This window comes from Filicampus tigris, chromosome 11 (assembly GCF_054856515.1).
Source record: "Filicampus tigris isolate MCC_2025a chromosome 11, RoL_Ftig_1.0, whole genome shotgun sequence".
Taxonomy (NCBI): domain Eukaryota; kingdom Metazoa; phylum Chordata; class Actinopteri; order Syngnathiformes; family Syngnathidae; genus Filicampus; species Filicampus tigris.
Window position 1 is genome coordinate 16,111,832 of NC_141227.1, and position 21,635 is coordinate 16,133,466.

Here is a 21,635-nt window from a genome sequence, read left to right on the forward strand (position 1 = left end):
TACACTCACACCTGTGCATTGTGTCATTTCCATGATTATTAGCGCTGCCAAGGAGATTATGTTTTCATCGCTGTTTGTTTATTTGTTACCATGATGGCGCTTTATAGAAAATACTTAAGGGATTTGCACAAAACTTGGCAAAGGGGTGGGGCATGGGCCAAGAAAGAATCCACTGATTCTTGGTGCAGCTTTGCATAAATGGAGCAAGAAGTTCTTCATTTCTTAGTGAACTAAAGCATGGTTGTAATAACAACAAACAAGATGCATTTTTTTCCATCCTATTTTTAGACTCTGAAGATTCTTTGAACTTTATTCAGACAAAGCTAATCAACTAAAGTAGCCTGTGGACCACAACTCCACAAATATCCCCAAACTATAGATACCATTTCAAAATGTTGGGACTTAAGCCTTTTATTTAATCAGGAGAGCAGAAACATATTTTCAGGATTTCAATAATTTATTGCATTATTTTCATTGGGCGGAAGTGATTCATTGCGCCACATAACAGCTTCACTATTAGTACTTTTAAAAAAAAACTACTTTCATTAGCACTCTATGAACACAAGTTTCTGAAGCCTCAGACAGTATATTATTTTTTTTTAATTGCAGAGAATCCCTTCAAAAATTAGAACAAGGACCACTTCACTTGAGTTTAGGAACCACCAGTAATCCACAAACCACACCACGCTATGAGAACCGCCAAGTATCATACTGAACTGTTGGTATAACAGTTATACCCTTTATCATCATCTAGCTATCCACAAATGTTTTCAATATGGCGCTTATTAAGATGAGCCAGTCTTGTTGGAGGTTCCATTATAAATCCACAGACAACTATCCCAAAATAGCATACATTATTGTTCACAGAACCCTTTTGATCAATTATCTAAGGTGTTCAATGTGGTGCTTCTTAGGATGATCCAGCCTAGGGAGGTCCCATTAAAAATCCACAAACCACACTATGATAAACACTACCCTTAAGTATCATACTTTGTTGTTAATAGTATCTATTAAAGTGTTCAAGGTGATGCTTATTAGGACGATCCAGCCTTGGCGGAGGTCAAATTAAAGGTATATCGTGGGTGCACACTCAAGGTGACAAATGACACTGATGCTGCATGATTATTGTGCAAAGCGCAGCAACAACCCTCCGTTGTTAATTGCATTACAACAGGTATGAGGTAATATAAACACAGCCTTGTGTGACACACATTCTCGCTTTATTAGCATCAAGCCACAGCCATCAGCCGCCGGTCGGTCAACGGGGCCGGCCGGCTGGCTGGGTGCACCCGAGCGAGGCGCTCAGCTGCGCCGCGTCGTGGGAGCCAGGCAGCCGGCGTGCACGCCACATGCAAAACGGCCGTCCACGGATGTACAGACGTGACAGACGCCGCACGCCAACAACAAACCGACTCGGTATGACCCGATGAGAAGCACCACCAGCGACGAGGCACCACCAGCCAGCCCAGCCTCTGACATGACTTCACCCGCTTAAAGGTTCCGAGGAGGTCAGCCTATTGTTAGCAGGTACTACCCGGCCAGCGTGAGCGTGCAAGCCGCGCTAAGAGCTCCGGAACAAGGCGCCAAACTTACTTCCAGCTCCAGGCGAGTCCTCCTCCGCGACGCTGAAATAAAAAGCCTCCGCGTGTGTGTTTTTCTCTCTCGCTCTCTCTCTCTTTCTCGAGCTGCTCCTCCCAGCCCACGGTGCAACTGAGTGACTGAATCAACTACCGTGGAGCACGGCAAGTTGAAGTGTCAGATTACACGGGGCTATTCAGTTACCACCGCCGAGGAGAGGACCGGGCTCGGTGGTGAGGAGGAAAATGTGAGCCGGATTTCCCTCTTCCACACCCCCACATAAGCACAAGGAGGAGCCTGCCTGCTTTGTCGAGCCGGTGGACGGCAGCCACTACCGGGGAGTGGGAGTGGGCTTCCTGGAGAGACAAACACAACAACAGTGTCGTGTTTTGTCATATACCCAAGAAGAAATAATCATTTCTAATTGAACTAGAAATGGAACTCATGTTTTTTTAGGGGGTGGGATTTTTCCATGTTTACAACACCATGTACAGGAATAATACAGATATTTCATACCCATTTTGAATTGTATTATGTCATAACAATGCGTTTATAGCACAGTGGGTCGAACATCTGCCACACAGTTCTGAATTCCTGGGTTTGAATCTCAGCTCAGGCATTCAATGTTCTCCCAGTCCAAAACATATGATAGGTTCATTGAAGACTCTAAATTGTCAATAGGTGTCAATGACTGTTAGTTTATATATTATTTATATATTGATGGACATGGAATCGGATATGGATTCCCATATTTAGTTACTCTGTTCGGTTTTAAAATGGCATTAAAGCACAGTCATTTTTTTTTTCATTCCTTACTAATATTCAGATTTTTCAAAAAATAAATAAATTCAATGTTAGTCAAATTAAGACACACCTGTCTTTAAGTAATATGCACTCACCAGTTTTTTATTCCAAAGTTGCTACACCTGCACATTCAACATTCAACACCAAGGTTATATCATAAAACAAGGTGTAAAAAGACAATACAGGTAATTCTCCATTTTGATTGACATTGTTATAAACGTTATCATTAGGTTATTATTGCGGTATGCAGTGGCGTGGAAATGAGCTTCATCATTCTGACAGCTGTTTCTAATATTGTGGATGTCTTATTAAGCTACATGAGGTGCAAAATGCGCAAAATACAATCAAGCGCTGCAACTAACAACAACATAAAGAGCATTATTATTTTACCAAAGCCATAATGATTGATAGAGTGTCTAAGCAATGAATGGTATTTAAAGGCATACTGTTATAGTTTGCCGTGCCACTAATGAGAGTAATTACGCATTAGAAGTAATTACGATTGCCTCGCTGTCATATGTCATCATAGTTATTGTTATTATCCAACCATCTATTTTCTATAGTGCTTGTACTCATTACGCTTGTGGTTGTGAGTTGAAGTCGATCCCAACTGACTTTGGGCACGTGGTCAGGTACACTCGGGACTGGTCGCAGGCGAATCGCAGGGCTCATAATGACAAACGAGCATTCACACTTTTTTACGCCTACGGGTAATTTTGAGTCTTCATATAACCTAACAGGCATGATTTTGGAATGTGGAAGGAACCTGCATTGGAGTAACAGGAGCTGAAAGATTCTTGTAACTATTTCAATACACTAGAATAGAGTGAACAATGAAATTCATTTGGGTACATAATTGCATGCAATGTTACTACTAACCTATTTTATGTAAGTACATTATATATGAGGGAGTAATGTACTATATGTGAGTGCATATCGACTAATGCATTTTGTGTGGGCATAATTGCATGATATTGCACTTTATGTTAGTACATACAGAAGTCAGTAATTCATGTAGGTGTATTAGCGCAAACTATTTGAAGTGTGAACAATGTTTATGTATATCTGTAATATACATAAACATATACATGTTTATGCATACTGTTTCTTTCCTGTCACAGGTATTACAGATTCTAATTAGCTACAAAGCAGTAATCTGGTACATAGCATGTCTACCTCGAGTTGCAATGTTTCTGTACATTGTCCCTGACGAATAAATGGAGAATCAATCAGTACTCGCCCATTACTATCAAGAAACGTCGAAGGGGGAAGTAAATATGTAAAAATAACTATTATTTGGTAATTTTGGTAATGTGAGAAATATTCCCAAGAATTACTGGATGATCTGAACACTTTTTGAGTTGTAGAGGTTTGAATCAGTGGTGAAATTTAAAAGGAGGATGTAAATATGTAAAATGTTTGCATTGATTTGGGAATGTTTTCATGAAAATGTAGAAAATAAACAATTTGGGAATGTGGAATATATTTTGTGACATGTCAGGTCAAATTATGATATGGGGAAGGATGACATATTTGGAATTTGTCTCCTTTCATTTCACAGTTATTTGTTCATAGAAATTGTGGAATTGAGGAAAAGGTGAGTAGTAGTAATAATAATCACAATAATCACAAGATGTCTTGAATCAGGTGACTAATAGAAAAATGATGATATAAAGTTTGTTGCATAATATAACATGTGTGAATGTTCTTCAGCTATCCCAATTAGTTACTAGTTGACTTTGTTGACCCTCCGTGTGTGAGTCTTGTCTGGTTTGCACGCCGGCTCCAGCAGACCAAAAGATCCGCTTCCGTGTTTTGCGTGCATCCGGTCTCGCGGTGGAAGCCTCGGAATAACAAAGACGTGTTTGAGAGCAGCGGCAGGCAGGGCCGAGCGGTGACGTCAAGGAACAATGTTCTCTCCTCGCGATGCGCGCGGCACACGCACGGCGCACGCACGCTACCCACGCACACCAGCTCGTCCCTCTCTCTCTCTCTCTCTCTCTTCTCTCTCTCTTCCGCGTCTGGCAAGGCTGGAAGTGGCCAGAGGGAGGGCCGCCGTGCATCAGATAGAGAAAATGTCTCGCTCTGCATGCTGGGCTTGCACACCATTGCTTCGTGGTGTCGTGCAGACAGGAATACATAAAAAGGTGGCACATTATAGTGACGTTAAAAAAAAATAAAAAAAACTATGGGTAGGTTAACACAACAATGACCTAGTAAAAGTAGGTTACTCTTTTCTATTTTGTTTAAGTTTCAAGTAAGAGACGTCAAACCGTCCCTGTTCACTAGTTAAAGTGATTGAAAAAGCTGTAGCGTGCAGTCAGGCAGTGGCACGATCACGGTTAGCACATCTGCCTTACAGTCAAAAGGTTCTGGGTTTCGAATCTCAGCTCTGGATTCTCCTAATCTATTTGTGATTTTAATATGAGTACCACAGTTTCCTCCTACAACTCCGGTCCTCGAGGGCCACACTCCTGCATGTTTTAGATGTTTCCCTCCTCCAACACACCTGATTCAAATGATCATTATCAGACTTCCACAGGGCTTGCCGATGAGCTAATCATTTGAATCAGGTGTTTTGGAGGAGGGAAATATCTAAATCATGCTGGATAGTGGCCCTCGAGGACCGGATTTGGACATCCCTAATGAAATGACACATACCGTGTTACAGAATGACCAGCGAGAATTGAGGTGTGCTGTCATCCAGTCATCCGTCGTCTTACTTAGCCCCATAAATGTAACACCAAATGATGATGCGTGCTAATATCCCTAAAGGATAATATATTGTGAATAAATAAATTAAAAGTTAAATATGAACATTTCATTTACAAAATTGAACATGATGCCTTTATCGGCAAATGTGGCGTAACCGTCGCGACCAGAGTCTAAAGTTGACCACCCACGACTCACTGCCCACGCCCCCTTGTGATGAAAGCTTACGCTGATGTGACCACGCTGCCAATTATCATAACGGGAAAAGCCACATTGGCTGTGTGAATGCAGCCCAACGAAAGGGTGCTAAAAAAGTAGGGTGTTACAGGTCGGGTATTCGAGGAGCATCTACAATGTGAAAATTAAAAAATGAGTACAGTAACAAACAGAAATGTCCTTCTTGATGAAACCTATTTAAAATGATTGTGATTGATGCTTTTTTGTGTGCAAAAGTGACACCACCAACAGTATACTTTTTAGGTATCCCTTTGTACAAATTCTCCACCGTGAACCGAGTATGTTTCAAACTAAATGAATGAAGATCAGATCCTGTTCACATCAGATCACAGGTCAAATTGTCATCAACAACGCCTGGGCCGGTTACTCTAATCTCTGAGGGGGAGGAAGTGGCTGCTATCCTCGTCGCTTCCTGCCTGCAGGCCTTCTGACACTGATGCAGTGGGGGCATGTGCAGGGTATTGCCTTCGAGAAGCGGGAGGTGTGTGGGGAGAGCAGGGGGGGAAGCGTCTCCATCACAACGTCTCAAGGACGACCCGGCCCCCTTGTCGGAGCAGCTCTGATGGGGACAAATGTGACCGGTGACATCAGCGCCATCCAGCAGTGTGTCATTTTTATTTCAGAGAAGGGGGCCCCAAACTGGGATGGAGATTGGGTGAGCGGTCAATGTCACGATGCTCTGACGGTGAACTCACGATTCGATTGTTTTGGGGTTTTTTTTCCAATATGGAAACACCTTGTCAAGAAAACCAATGTCTTTGTTTTGTCATAATATCGGCAAGGTGATACACGCACAACGCACCAGCCAATCAGACAGTCTCATCCGATAACTAGAAAGCAATTCATAAAGAAACTACACCCCCAGGGTTGGGGCTAAAAACAGACCTATCAATTGTTGGCTTTGGTCATTGAAGTTTAATTTCGATCATAATATCATCTGTTCTAGCTCATCCATCAAGTTTTTGTTTTACACCATCACGAGTTGTCAAGGCCTGTTAGGGGTGTCAGCCAGTCCACTCCTTCGCCGCTGACATTTTGCGGTTCAAAGAATGGCTTGTTGTCACATGTCCTCGCTTTCACGGCAAAGCGTGCTCCCCCGGCCTCTCCAAAATAATGTGTCCAGATGGCTGCCAACAAGATGGATGGATTATAGGTGGGGTGACTCCGGCTCGACTTGGCGCTGTGTATAATTTCGTACGAGCTGTATTTCAAAGGGCAGAGTGAATGAATCCAGGGGGAACAAAGGGAGCGCTCCGTCTGGCATGCGCCATGACAAGGTTAATTCATATTGCATTGTGTTGGGGAGTGGATCCAATTACCATAAGAAAAACAGCTTAAAGTTTAGAACACCGGGGCGTTTATTTCTCTTGATCATCTTAAGGCTTGTTTTTATCTAGAGGTATGGGTCAGTTCAGTTCAGTACCCAAACTATCTCACTTTTTGGCACTTCTTTGTAGTGATGATGTGTTATGGTACCTAAGAGTTCAATCATAAACTTACTTGACTAAGACATTAGAACTGCCAACTGCTTATATCATCTCAGTAAACCAGCATTGTAAGGGCAACAAATATTTGGTCGAAAAATGTCCTTATACACTACCATAACCTCTTGTATTGGAATGATTCTGGCTGACAAAAGAGCACCCGCTATCAGCGATTGTATGACGACTAGTACTCAAAAGTGCATACTTGACTAGGACAACTGGTCCTCTAGGACCACCCTGGGTGGTCAATTAATGAGTACTCAGGTAGAATTCAAGGGAACTTGTAATTTAACCAGAGAGAGAGAGAAAGAGAGCGACAAAGAGAGAAACTATACATTTACTTAATGTATCTAAATCTAGATGAGTTTATTTTTTGCAACCGCAAATTAAGTAAATTCCACACACCATTTTTTTTCAGCGGAAGAAGAAATTCACTTTGACGTGATTCCACATGTTAGAAGTTAATTTTGCGTCGAGTAAACCCAACATTCAAATAGCATTTCTTCAAGACCATGTAGAGTACTGACAATTTGATGATACCATACTTTAAAAAGACACAGCGGGTTCTCGGTATACGATTAGAGGTTGCGAACATCACGCATTGAACTATTTTGCACAACGGCGTGAAAATATAAACAAATATTGAAAAGTGTTTTTCAAACAAATCGTGTAATTATGACTTACGTTAACATATGCGAGTGATAAACTAAAAAATGTTCTCACTTGCCTAAAAAGTGAGGTTACGTCGCCCTGGAGGAACACAACTCAAACTGAACAATTTGTAACATATAAATCAGGTTACGACGTGATCGATTCTATTCCAAAAGATGTAATCCGATTTTATTTGAAATCCCGATCCTTCATCTTACTGTACGGATAGAAATCTTTTCAAATGGGATGAGTTCCTGCCTGACTCCTCTTTCAACAAATACATTGGGACCAATTCTACTTGGTGGAAACAAGGCTTTATCGAGGGGGGGGGGGGGGGGGGGGGCTGGAGCTTCAAGTCACGAGGGAGTCAGACTCTCAGTAAGTGCTGACATCGGCTTCAGTGTTCACACAGATGTGTGATGCTTGTTCGGGGGTGCCACCCTGCTGTCACTAGCAAGCTGCTGAAAACGCTCTGTCGTAAAAGTAACAAACAAGTTAGCCTGATTGAGTGACTGACATGTCTTTCACACTGGAGTGAGAGGATGGACACACATTTTTCACTGGTGTGCCTGAATGGGTTCCCCGGCTCCAGTCAGTGACACAAGACACCCTGAAAGGTGGATTTGAAACTGGTTCAGCTCTGGTGTAAAATCATAATTGTTGGACTATGGTATGGTGTTGTTTACATGACCGGCAGTGTTGTGTTTTCACCAAATATAACGTTTGGAACTGTGACCCGAAAATGTCACCTTTGGTTGGAAACGGACCATATTACATTTTCCCACACAGATTTCAAGTGTGTCTTTGCTAAATGTAGCTAAGCTTCAATCTTTTTCTTTGCAATATAAAGCGTCCGTCTTGCCACCCTACCCCTTAACCTTGACATATGAAGAAGAGAAGACAATATTGTCACGTGTACTAAACAGCCAATACAGCCTTCCCTGACCAGTATTCTTGACGTCTTTTCATTCATTTTGGTGGGACATTCGGTTCTTAGTAAAGTCACTGCCGAGCCTTATTTTCTTCACTCGCTTACGTCACTGTGTTCCATGGTATATTTTACTGCCTTGAAAATTCCTTTCCATCTTTCTCATGACTGATACTATCGAACAATGACTTCCCTCTGCTGTGGAATCTCTCTGTGGACTATGTCATGTGCTGTGAGATGCCACAACAAACATACTAGGAAAATCACAACAGAATAGCTGAAGTTTATTTGGGGTTATTCAGAGCCACTTTCAATGTTGAGAGGACAGCTGACCTCCATTTAAAATGAGTTTGAATGTGATTGTTAATTTTGAGCACAGTCACATCCCAGTTGGAAGAGAGTGCGCACAACATCTCAATCGTTTATTTTTACTTTTCTTGGAAAAAAAAAGGAAATTAATAGAAAAATTAGTGGGAAAATTTTGAAATGATTCATCCTGGTCTAATTTTTTTGTACCACAAAAAAACTGTCATTTGAACAGGGGTGTGTAGACCTTTTATATCCACTGTATACACACTGTATTATAATAACAGTGATTACACAATCGGTGAGGAAACAACCTGTGTTTGGTGTATGTGCAACATTCTCGTAGATGCAGCCTGTGTTTAAATTGGAAGACAATCAAAAAATGTTCTTTATAAGAATATGTTCTATGCAGGCCCACTAGTGGAAACATGGCAATGATTAATATTGAGCTTGTAGAATATGAGTTAAGCAGTAAAATCCACCCGTTTGTGTCCATCTCAGGGGGCGGCCATTTTGCCACCTAATGTCAACAGAAAATAAAATCCCAATTGCTCAGGGCTCAGATCAGACCAATCATGGCTCAGCTTCAGAAAACATATGAGCTTAACTCATACCCACAAACGCAATATTAATCAGAATGCGATGGACAGTCTAGTGAACGTGCTTAGAACATATTATTGCTAATAATTTTGGGAGGATGACTTCCTCTTTAAGAGATCAACCTCATCACTGTAATCCCTCACCTGTGTTATTTAATGATCATTTAAACCCTACCCCTGATTTACCTGCGACCACGATCAATAGTCTATTAAGAACGGCTAAAGGTGGGTTGAATGTATGATATTCAATAACATAGCGAGGTTTTTGTTTGGGGTGAGAAACCAACGTAATCTATTGAGTTAGTGAAAGGAATGATGAAGCTGAATACAGAGGACAAGCAGAGACGCGGGGCAATAAATGGATCAACCCCTGCAGAGGGAAGGCAGACGAGCACTATTTTAAAACAAGACAAGTCTGCTCCAGCACACCATTGATCGTCACGGGCGGCGAGATGTACAAAGTGAGCCGAGTGAGCGAAAACCAGCGTGATACAGACGCTTACAGGAAGCGTGGACGGCCTTTTCTAGAGCCTCTCTGGGTCTCACCCTCCATTCCTGCGTGTTTGTTTCAGCGGGCATGCATGTGGACCGGGAAGGCAGACAGGCAGGGGCCCCATGCCGACCGGCCCGACCGGCTGCGGGGAGCGCAGAGGTAATCAATGCGTGCTCACAATAGAGCCCCGGCATCCAGAGAGCTAACAGCTCCCTCAGGCCACGGCAGCGAGGTGGAGGAGATAGGGGGAGCCTTGACGGGGGTGGGGGCGATGCAAAAGGGAGAGAGGAGCGGCCGGGGGTGGGAGGAAGGCAGGGGATGCTGGAGGGAGGCGGGCGAAGAGATTTGGCGCCCTCACACATGGGTGTTGTTTCTGGTAGACACGCACAAAAGGCATGTTCCTTTAAGGCTGCGGTGGCTCGCTAAAGCAATACGAGGTCCACAATTCACTCCCATCTCAAGTGGGACTCTTCATTTAGCGTAAATGAAGTGCGGTAGGCCGGCGCTTTGGGGGCTGTTTGGGCAATAGCTTGCTGCGATGAGGCTATTTTCGGTCGCTTTCCTTCTCCATTTCATTGTTGCCCGTTTTTTTGCGTGTTTGCGTGTTTTGAACCACTTTTTTTTTTTTTTTGTGCATTATTACGCAATGCAAACGTGTGACCTTGGGAAGAACATGTGCCAGAGGGATGCTGAGAGAGCTGAGTAAATGTGTGACCACTTCAACCTCTGTGTCATCCTTCACTGCACAACTAGCAAGCTCACTTGTCACAGAGCAGCTCTCAGGAGGATGCGGAACATTAGAAGCGCAGTTATACGGGGTGTCGGCTTTGTTGTGGCGCAGAGTGCTTAACAAATGGATGAGACCACCAACCAATGGAAGGTTCAAGCCACAGCTGCACATAATTTAACAGCAGTGGTCATTTTGTAATGGTTTTATAATACAATATAATACAACAATTGTATTTTTAAAGCTGACATAGAATTATTATTATTACCCATTAAGTTTCCAACTTTACTGTTGAGCAAAAAGATGGAAGAAAAGTAAAGCACATGATTATTTATTAATTCAGTTGTCCAATTTGGCGTGGCCCATTCATCCAATACAGGGATGGGCAACTGGCGGCTCACATTCAGAGTGGTCTCTTGATTAACTGTCCCCCCAAATAATGATATTTTCCCCCCAATTTGTGGGAGGGTAAACAATAAACTATAAATAGAGTGGAACCCCGCATACTAGCGGTTCAGCACCCACGGATTCCCCTATTCGCAGATTTAAGAACAAAACAAAATATTTGTTTCAATCTTGATTTCGATTTTTATTTTGGGGTGGGCGAGCCCGCCCTCATTCGTGGAAAACACATGATGAAGATTTATCAGTGTTCTTTGAAGAATATTTTGGGTTTGCCCCCCAACCCCCCAAAAATGTAATCACAATTTTCCCACTGCATTTGAAGGGGCGTCAATTGGATTGCCGCTATCCACAGGCAGGCATGCATTCTGTCCATATTAAAATAGCATTTTTGTCTGGTTAGGAAGTACATAGTCTACTGTGGCTCCCCAGTAGTTGCTGATGCTATAGAAATGTTGCACCATAGAAGTGTAAAAAAATGAAAAAAGAATTTGAAATGAGCATTCAACAATTCCCTTTGTAATCATTCTAACAAGCTTTCACTTGCTACATCTCCAGTGCTTCTCTGACTGCACTTCAATTGGGAAAAAAAAAACAGGCTTGCAGACAAGCCACCTCTAAGCGAGTGCCTATTTCTCAGGATGACATTAATATAATAGCGTCGGTGCCCAAAACAACTTTGTATTGATTCGCATAGCCTTTTAACCAGTCGATGGCTGCACTCTAACTTAGAATGCTTTGGCATGGCCATGTTTTCCAGCAAGGATATGCAGCATATTAAAATGCTGTCTCGCTTTGCTGCCTTTTGAGAAATTTTTCTGCATTCTGTTTTTTGTTTCATTTCACTTTGAAATGAAAATGTAGTAAATATTAAAAAATAAATAAATAAATAAATCTCTGCGATTGCTCAGTTTAAGTCAGGGGTAATTATCTCTCTTGGTCGTGTCACGACCTCGTCAATGGTTGTCAATGTTACCACATCTGTTGTATGGTGCTTTTATGCATGCCTCACTGACTCATGCTCCCCTGCTAGTCGTATTGCTTCTCTACGCACTGGATATTGTGACTCACCCTGAAACCATTTAGTGTTTGCGGATCCTGGAGTGACTTCATGAAAACGAGACATGGTACTTATGATTTTGCGGGCTTGCAGCAATGTGCGTTTGAGTGCGGCAGCAGGTGCTGTGATAACTGGGTTTACTTTGCTTGGAATGCGATGTTTATTGATGTTATAAACGTGATAGAAATGTATTGGTTTACTTTGCATAAAAAGCTTCATAATTAAATGGATTGTAATTTGTGTTGTCCTGGCCTGTCATTGCCATGAAGAACTCAGATCACTTACAATTATCAATAATGTTATATCCAGTGTTGTCAAATGGGATTGGAAAATGTTTAGTATTCTGAGTCCTTTAGTGTTTAACCTGCTCAACACTGGAGCTGCTGTCGGCCACAGCTCACGCCCAGACACTCACACAGACTCATTTTTCATCCTACCCCACTAGGCCCCGCCTACTAAAGGCACGTCATTTCTATGCATATGCAGGTCATTTCTATGTATATTCTATTTTTTTTTTTTCAATCGTCAATTGAAATTGGATCTTAAAACTAAATTGAGAGGACTATTATGGAATGGACTATAACGGATGAAGCCATGTACCCCATAACATAAATATCACACGTCAAGAGTGCTTGCTTGTACACTAATCGTTGTTAAAAACCGCCCTCTCCACATAACATAAGATGATGTTTCATGGGGAATTTGCTGACAACAGCCGGTAAGATTTCATTCACTCTTTCAATTCATTTGAGATACCATTTATAGTCTTTGTTTGATGCTGCTGTTTTTGGTTAGCAACAACATTCAAATGGGCACAGCAGTGTGTGAACAAAGTGTCTATGAACAGAGATATTTACAGTTACTACCCTTGGTTCCTGATGAAGAAAGGGAGGTGTCTATTTGAGGGAGGCCTTCATTTGTTTTTAAGCCGAGGGAGGCCACTATTTGGGGAAATAGGATATTTCCCATTGGACAAAATTGTTTCTTTTGAGGTTGCACTGTACTTTAAACACAAATGTTCAAACAACAATTTGTGAATTTCCAAAAGTGCTTTTTGTCCTTCAAACAGCTTCAGTCGCAGTGTAATTTTGCTAGCAGATGTTGGCTGAGAGCCATCGCTCTGGCTTTCACATTAAAGCTTGGCACATAAATACACCCACATATATATAAAAAAAAAAATGTGTTTGAGGCTTACACACACACACACACACACACACACACACACGCACACGCACCCCGACAGTCGCACACACACGTTTACTGCTTGTGTATTTTGGGTTGCATTAGCACCACTCCTTTCATGAATATCATACTCCGTAAGTGTCTTTCAGGGATGTTGTGGTGCTAAACATATACCGGTACAATATATATGAAACAAACAGTTCTCCACTGGCGTCCTTCATGTTTTTAAACACTGGGTAAGAGGAGCATTTTAACGTTTGCCATGCAAAAGATCACTAGAATTCGGTCTTAGGCAGGGTACACACATACTGACAATCAGGGAAAATTTGAGCCTTCAGTCAGCAAAGATCAATTTTTTCGGGAGAACTGATTTTTTTGTCATGATTTTGAAGCCTCATTTTATAGAAACACTGGTAAATACATTTTTAAAATATGAGATTCAAGTCATTTTTTCTGTTGAGGTTAACGTGGAGTTATGGACCCAAGTGCTGGGAAGCAGAGAAGCAAGGCAGGAGTGCAGGATGTTGTAAAAAAAAATTGTTTTAAAAAGTAATTTATTTCTTTTTAAAAAAAAGGCAAACAAGACTCTATGAACCAGAACTACTAAGTCAAGAGGAGTCCAAAAACAGATACAGAGTAACAAGCTATCACACTAAATTCACTGACATGGGGACATGACAACAGGGACTAGCAAAAGCAAATGATCCAATAAAAACTGAAGGCTGCATGGTACTAAATAGCCTACAAAGCTAGCTAGCTTTTAGAGGTCAAACCTAAAAAAAATAAATAAATAAAAAAATCTATCTCAAACACCTGATGTGCAAAAAAAATAAATAAATAAAGATATTGTTTAAATCAGCGGCAAAAATATAGGGACACATAAAGCCATTTCAGATTTTAAATTTGCTGGTGGCCAGTGTAATTCAAATTTATTGTTAACGACAGTCTTCTATGTGTCGTGCAAAACTTGTAAGTCATCTTTGTTTTCACTTAACTGGCAAAGCAACCTGGTTTTCAATAGTATATATAAATGCCTCTCAGTAGTACGGATTCCTTGCAATTCCAGGCTTGTCAGAACTCTTTGTGGCGTTGTTGCATTTCATGCAAATGTTATATCTATTTTGTGGCCGCAAGTTAGTATTTCGTGGCCACCAATTAGCATTTTGTGTGCAAATTCTATCTATGTTGTGGCCACAAAATTTCACTGCCTCTTGTCATGTCTGGGATCCCACAGGTGTGGGGTTTGTGAAGAGTGATAAGGGCCGACAATCATAAAAGTAAAACCTGTTCAGTATTTACAATGGCAAATCCTTAAATGTGGTCAACACCAGGTTCCGCTGAGCCACACAGTGTGCGATTGTGAAAAGCAACGATGGCCAATTAGGAAGCAACTGAAACTCCACTTGTTTCCAGACACAAAAAGAGAAGCGACTGGTTTTGTTGAGTGTTTGTATAACGTGTCTCCCAAGCCATCCACACCAAATGAAATGACAAGGAGAAGAATTTACAACTGCAATCTAGTTACCAGATAACGGAGCCAGCCAAGCTTCTGCAATTCTTGTTACTCGTATTTTTTGGCAGTCTGAACGCCCTGTGGCACCATGCTCCCTCTCACAGGTTAATATTGGCAAAACATTAGACATCAGAAGACAATTGTGATTGTTTTTGGAGATACTGCTGTGTGTGGAGTGCTGTCTTGAGCACACCACACGTTATGGGCCTCATTCACAATGCTTTTTCCAGAGGTGGGCATTCCATTCTCTGACGGACGCCCGTTTTGCTGACGTTAGACGATAGATGGGAAACTTAAAAGAAAAAAAAAAAAAAAAAAAAGGCGGACTAAGCAGTAAGCACAGCCGGAAGTGGATTTTCGTCCGTCTGTGTAATCGTCACTAACATGGCTAAGTCCGAACGGACCCAATAAAAGCAGTAAGAACACACTTGATGAATTTCTGATGATGATTTTAAAAATCGGTATGTGTGTGCAAGGCTTCATCAACAAAAACATCGCCTGAAGCCTACTTTGGAGCCCGACGTGTCCCAAATCTGCGCGATTGAGTAGATTAACACTGACTAATCGTACAAGAAGCCACTCCTTGGCCCTCCAAAGAGCTCTTCAGCCACCTCTCAAATGTCTCCAGAGGGCAAGTGCTTTGTGCCTCGTAGTCCAGCTCGGGGCTGCCAGGCCTCGGGAGGAGGTATTGAATCTCCTCCAGAGAAAATAAATAACGCCCTTGTCTACAAGTGACCGGCGCTCGCTCCCAGACTTTTAAGGCGGCTCGTGTTACCGCGGCCTCTGACAGGAGTAGACAGGTTGTGTCTGAGAGAAATACCTTCCCACATGATGACATCATGCGGTGGAGCAAAGCACGGAGAGGGCCAAGAGTGACTCCACCGCTGGGGCGCAATAATACTCAATCACAACCAGTTTGTTATGTTGCGTGATGTTATCCGCAAGAACAGGCTGCCTTATCTGATCTCGACCGTGACTGTACGTGTCCGCGAAGAAGACAGCGCCATTCCTTACGCGTATGTGAGAAAACACGGCCTTAATTCCTCAAAGCGGCTCGGAAAGCGCTGTTCTCCACTTAACATGTAAGCCCTCCCCCCCTCAACACACACACTGAGTCTTCCTGATGAAGTAATAGTGTGATCTAACGAGGCAGACTCTATTGTGTGGGTTGAAATTAGCTGCCATCACCCAGCTCCCAGCGAGGGTGGTCTCCCCTGGGCGCTGTGGCTGACATTAAACGGGATTTGTCTGTGAAGATCTGACTCTATTACTGCAGATAATGCCCCCGCTAGACAACCACCGAGATCACACAGTGAAGTGTTTCCCCCTCGCACACTTGTAATCGGGCGCATCTAAATGATCTAAATTTGCCTCGTGTAGTCTTCATCTGCAATGCTCAAGAAGCATGTGGTTTAGTCACAAAGATGTTGTGATCTTTGGGGGGGGATCAAAAAAAAAGATCAAAAAGTAGGGACAGCACCACCTGCTGGATGCAGAGAGGGTTTTCTGCACAGATAGTGGGAGAGGGGATCAGGCTCTCCTCTCCCATGGAAATCTCATTAAATGCTGCTCAGCGCAGTTCCACTTACAATTAAACTGAGTGAATGGGTTACTATGGTACACATGAGTTGCTGGTTGCAACAAAAAAAGCAATACAGTGCCGTAATGTTTTCCAAAAATGGAGATGGCCCAAGGCACCCTCTGTTTTCAGATGTTGTTTGTAACCAAGACACACTAAAGCTGGATTCATAACATTTCCTATAAGGATAGGCATCCGTTAACAATTACCACTTCTTGAGTCACTGATGTTGATCAAACTTTGAATCAGTGAGGTTATGTTGTGTGTTACATGGAACTATAATTAGTCAACTTGATACTGTTGACAACACAAGCATTCTGCTAGTTCAAACAGTGAGCAAAAATTGGACTTAGTGCTAAATGGTGGCAGCTCATTTCATAACAAGGCGCGGATAGGGAACAATTCGATAACCAGTGCTTGCTGCAAGCTGTTTATTGTCACTTCCAGTTGAAGTCAAACACAAACAAAAGGAATTACACATTGTGTAACCAAATCACGTAATTTAATACATTTGATGCTATCTTGATGCTCACACAAAACCAAAATGCCGCAACACACGTAGACAGACAATATATATATATATATATATATATATATATATATATATATATATATATATATATATATATATATATATATTTATATATATATATATATATATATATATATATATATATATATATATATACATACATACATACATACATACATACTCGCTATCCCCTGTAAAAATGACTACTTACTTCAGCTTAGTGCTTTTTTCCTATTAAAAAAAAATTCCACCTCACTATCGACAAGGCAGAACACAGCACCATCATGGAGCTTTTCCACCAAAGGTGTACATTTCCTGCAACCGTTACTCCACCATACTTTGACTGTCTTATCAAATTCCAAACTCTCGTACACATAAGCTGGCAAAGGGTCTATAAATACGGCTGGGAAAGTTGACAAACAGTTGTGTGTAGTGTTTCTTGACAAAATGTGATGGCCTGACATGCGTATTACACTGTTTTCAAAGGTCCACGTAAACACGAATCTTCTGGACAATTTTCTTTCGTATATGTATAGGTTGTTTTCCTATGATGTACCCACTCCTAACATTACGGACCCCCACCCCCACAGGCCCTCCCCCTATGTCATAAATGGCCTTTCAGCTGAACAAACACCTCAGTCAAGATGGACTCTGGACTTTGGTGACCACTGAGCTGTAAACCCACCCTCATTTTGCCACATTTTGGGGCGCAAACAAAAACATGAGTCATCCTTGCCTAAGAGCCCGTCCCTCCGCTATCGACTCACTCATATCTCGGACCACCTGACCGCAGGCTCACCTCGTCTGCATATCCTACTACTGTTTGGAATGTGTTGCCGGGCAACTGTCTCTGTAAATACAGCACTGGGAAACTCTGACAGGAAACCTCCTTGGCTCTGTGGAAAATTAGATGCCATTACAGCGTGTGGTCGCGTTTGTTAGATAACTGAACAAGCTCCTTTCCTCTGTCAGCCCTCTGCCTTTTGTGTACATTGTAAAACTGTACTTGTCTTGTAAGTGTAATGCGGTGATTTTCCAAACAATCAACGGCTTAATCTGCGCGTGTTGGTTCATGAACTCTCAACATCAGCTCCCACCTCATTACTATAAGCAGCCTTTTACTAATTAACACCCCCACTTCCTATTTGTATTAGAAGAGATGGCAAAGAAAGAGCCATTAGAGGACCTCTACAATGCTCACTGGGTCCTATCAATTTCCTGTTATTGTTGGCAGTTGAGCTGAAGCCCCGGTATCGATTCCTCACCGCAGGAGAAGATAAGGTGGGGAATCGAGATGGATTCCATATCTATTATCTAATGGAATTCCTCCTCCCAGAAAGGGCGATAGATTTTCTGCCATTGAGGCTGTGAAAATGTGTGTCCACAGGCTTTGGCTGCTTCCTCACTTGTTTGTGAGTGCGAGTGTCCCCTCTCACAGTGCGGAGGGATGCTTTTTCTAGGATGGATTAATGCGCAAAGCAGAGTGTGGCTGAAAGTGGCACCGAGGCTTTGCGGACTGGTGAAGCATTGAAGGGAAATGCATTCTCTACGAATGTGGATTGACCTGCCGTGCTTCAAATGGCCCACTCAAAGAACACACGGCGAGGCGCTCGTAGCGAGTGTTGCATCAAAACCAGACACCCAAAGTGGTGCCACAAAGAGGTTGTCCGGCGCACTGCAGATTGAACGTCTCTGTATTATTTCATTGCTTTTGTACTGTTTCAAATGACGGCACAATTACAGCGATACAAGTGTCCAGCCTGCCACAAAAAAAAAAAAATGAAATGATTTGTTTTTTGAATGAGAAAAATGGCACTCTATAATGTTGTACTTCATAGAAACATACAGTAATGACAAAATTAAAAAGAATTTGTCACACTTTCTCATTCAATCCAATGCAGACTGTGCAGATCATTCGGATGTGTGCACCTTCGCCACCTGGGGGCAGTATAGGACAGATATAATTTTTTTTCTTTGCAGAGGATTAAGAATATATAACCTTGAGTACTTTAATTTAGTCTGACTACATGTGTTACTGCACCAGTTGTGTTCCAATATCCATTGCTTAAAGGGTTATAACACGAAGTGAGTTGAGAAGCTTCATTCAGAATACAGTGGTACTTTACCAATATCTTGTGGACACTAGGCGATATTACAGGTGACTCCACACTGGAGACATGAGATTCGAATAACAGACCTCAGAACTGTGACGCAGACATGCTAACCATGAGGCACCCGTGCTACCCGGACTGGCACAATGATGGATTCATTTGGTATTATGAAGTAATTGGACGCTTCAAGGCATGATAAATAAAAAACAAAACAAAAAAAAAATCCACACAATCACTTAGCTTCTAAAAGATCAATTAATCGACTAATCGTTTATGGTAATAGCTAGTTCCGACACTATTAAATTGAGAAGCTTTCCATTGCTGTGGTTGACAAATAATAAGCCAGAAGAAGCCAACCAGATAAAAGATTGGAAGCTGCTGGCAGATGCAATGAAAAATAATTGCGATGCATCATGAAACACATACATGAGTCCTCTTCAAATGAATTGAGTTGAGAGACTTTCAAGTGCTCTTTAGTGTTGATAACAGCAGAGGCAGGTACTAATTACCTGTAGGTGTGTATTAAACAGCAATGTGTACTTCACTTTTAATAATATATATATATATATATATTCTTTTTAATTAAAACAACTTTACATCACAATCTGGATTCTAAAGGCAGAGGTTAAGCGAGCTACCTGATGAATCAATATTAAATTGGGGTGAAAAAGCAAAAGGGTGATGCTGGAGTGATATTTAAGAGCTGAGTAAACCACATTTTAGTTTCAGTATAGCTGGGCTAGGAAATCAATCACTTTTAAATCCAGTATCATTAGCCTTCAGTTGCACCGTTTTCTAATACAAAAACAAATTGAAATGGGCTGCAGCTATGATACAATTGCTATTTTGTCAGCTCTTTTGTTCCTGTGGCCCGGACGCTGCCCTTTATCAGCGCATCAGATAAATTGCGCAGATCATCCTCCTCCTTAATTACAAACAGACACCATCTGACCTGCTGCTGATAGCGGCTCTGATGCTCATTTTCTGACCACCTAAGGACATTAAGGAGAATTTAATCCCTGCAAACAGAAACCGCACATTGGTAATGAGGGAGATTCTACAGGCCTAACGTCTTTATAATCCCCTGTAGATGAATTTAGTTTTGGACGATACATGTGGTTGGAATTGGTCCTTGATTGTTTAAAATGAGTCTACATGCATTAATGTTTGTAGATAGCACAATATACAGTGTATGTGTTCAAATCTCTTCAATTGTAGTTTCTACAGTGGTACTTTCAGTTACGAATTTGTTCCGTGGCCAGGTTTGTACCTCAAATCAAGTTTCCCAATTGAAATGCCATAATTATGTTCCCACTAGATGGGCCTGAATTACTAGCGCCCTCTATTATTCACTGTCAAGTAGTGACATGAACTAAAACCTACAATGACTCAAGACAAAGGGCCCTATTTTTGTTCCTTGCACAAGCCTATCACAAAGCGCAGTCTAAATGTGTGCATGGATGTTATTTTTGCAGACGGGCTTTTGCGCGGTTGTGGGAGGGAACGCAGCCGACTTGTTTGCTTTGCAATGTTAGTGGTTTCCCTCATTCCCATTAAATTCAGCGCAGAGAGAGGCACGCGGTCGAGTCCATGCAGGAGATTGGCGTGCGTAAATTACATATAAAAGGAATTGCAAGATCTCCATTTGCGGATGATCTTAAGTTGGCGGCTGTGGAGTGGAGTACCCTTGATCGTGCGTCCGTCTGTGACAACCGTCCTACCCAGAGTTGTTGCGCGATCAAGGGGTTCTTCTAAAAATATTTTGAAGATGATAATAATAATAATAATAATAATAATAATAATAATAATAATAATAATAATAATAATAATAACAACAACATGTTCAATTAATTAATTAATTAATCTGCAATGATTCAGAGGGATTGTCCCACTCATTTGTCATATTTATGAATGAAATACAATGACATCTACCGCACATACATCAGCAGAGCTAAGAATCTGTCTTCTTGCACCTCAATCAAATCCACCAAAACTGCATTATACCACCTGCGCTATATCGTAGACTTGCTTTTAGCTGGTCTAAATTCCAGTCTACTTTCTGTCATCAAATTGTCAGGAGCGCCAGGGGCATGTAATAAAAAAAAATGCTCTCGGTCCGTCTGTCAAATTCCCAAACATGGTAAACTAGACTTGCACCGGCATGAAAATGAAGATACATCAGTTTTTACAGTGAGTACATGTGTGCCATGTAAATGCATGCACACGCTACAAGTACAGCTACTGATTTATTCCTCACATAGGTGTCACAGAGCCTATGTGGAATAGACACAACACGAGGGATGCGCATAAATGCGTGGAACTGATTTATCATGTCTTCAAGCAAATGATTCAAAATGGTGTTGATTCAATCTCGAGAGCATTGTTGTGTCAGAGGCACGCTGTAACTGAGCGTGCCTTCCACGTGACATCGTATTCTTAAACCATGTCTAATCTATCCCCAACCTTTATGAAGACAGTAGTGAAGTCATGATTGCAGTAAAGACGTATGTAAAAACACACACCCTCGGTCGTCATGGTAACGAAATCCATACTCTGCATCGGATCCGCAGTAGAGGAAGCAGTGACCAGTCACTCATTTCCATTTTAATGAAAAGGGTCGCCCGCCCTCCATCGCCCCACACACACTCAAAAAGATTTGTCTACATTCCAGAAAGCTTAAATAACAGGGTTTAGTCCTAATTGTGCTGTAATCAACGTAATTGTAAGGGCATACCAC

At 41.8% G+C, this 21,635-nt stretch overlaps 1 protein-coding gene across 1 annotated transcript in view; it reads right to left on the reverse strand.

The window, feature by feature from the left end:
* The window catches only part of zmiz1a (zinc finger, MIZ-type containing 1a), a 179,362-nt gene that overhangs the window by 139,001 nt on the left and 18,726 nt on the right, over positions 1-21,635 (reverse strand). The window contains exon 8 of the mRNA XM_086045234.1: positions 1,594-1,934. The gene's annotated coding sequence lies outside the window, so the exon portion shown is untranslated. The remainder of the gene's footprint in view (positions 1-1,593; positions 1,935-21,635) is intronic.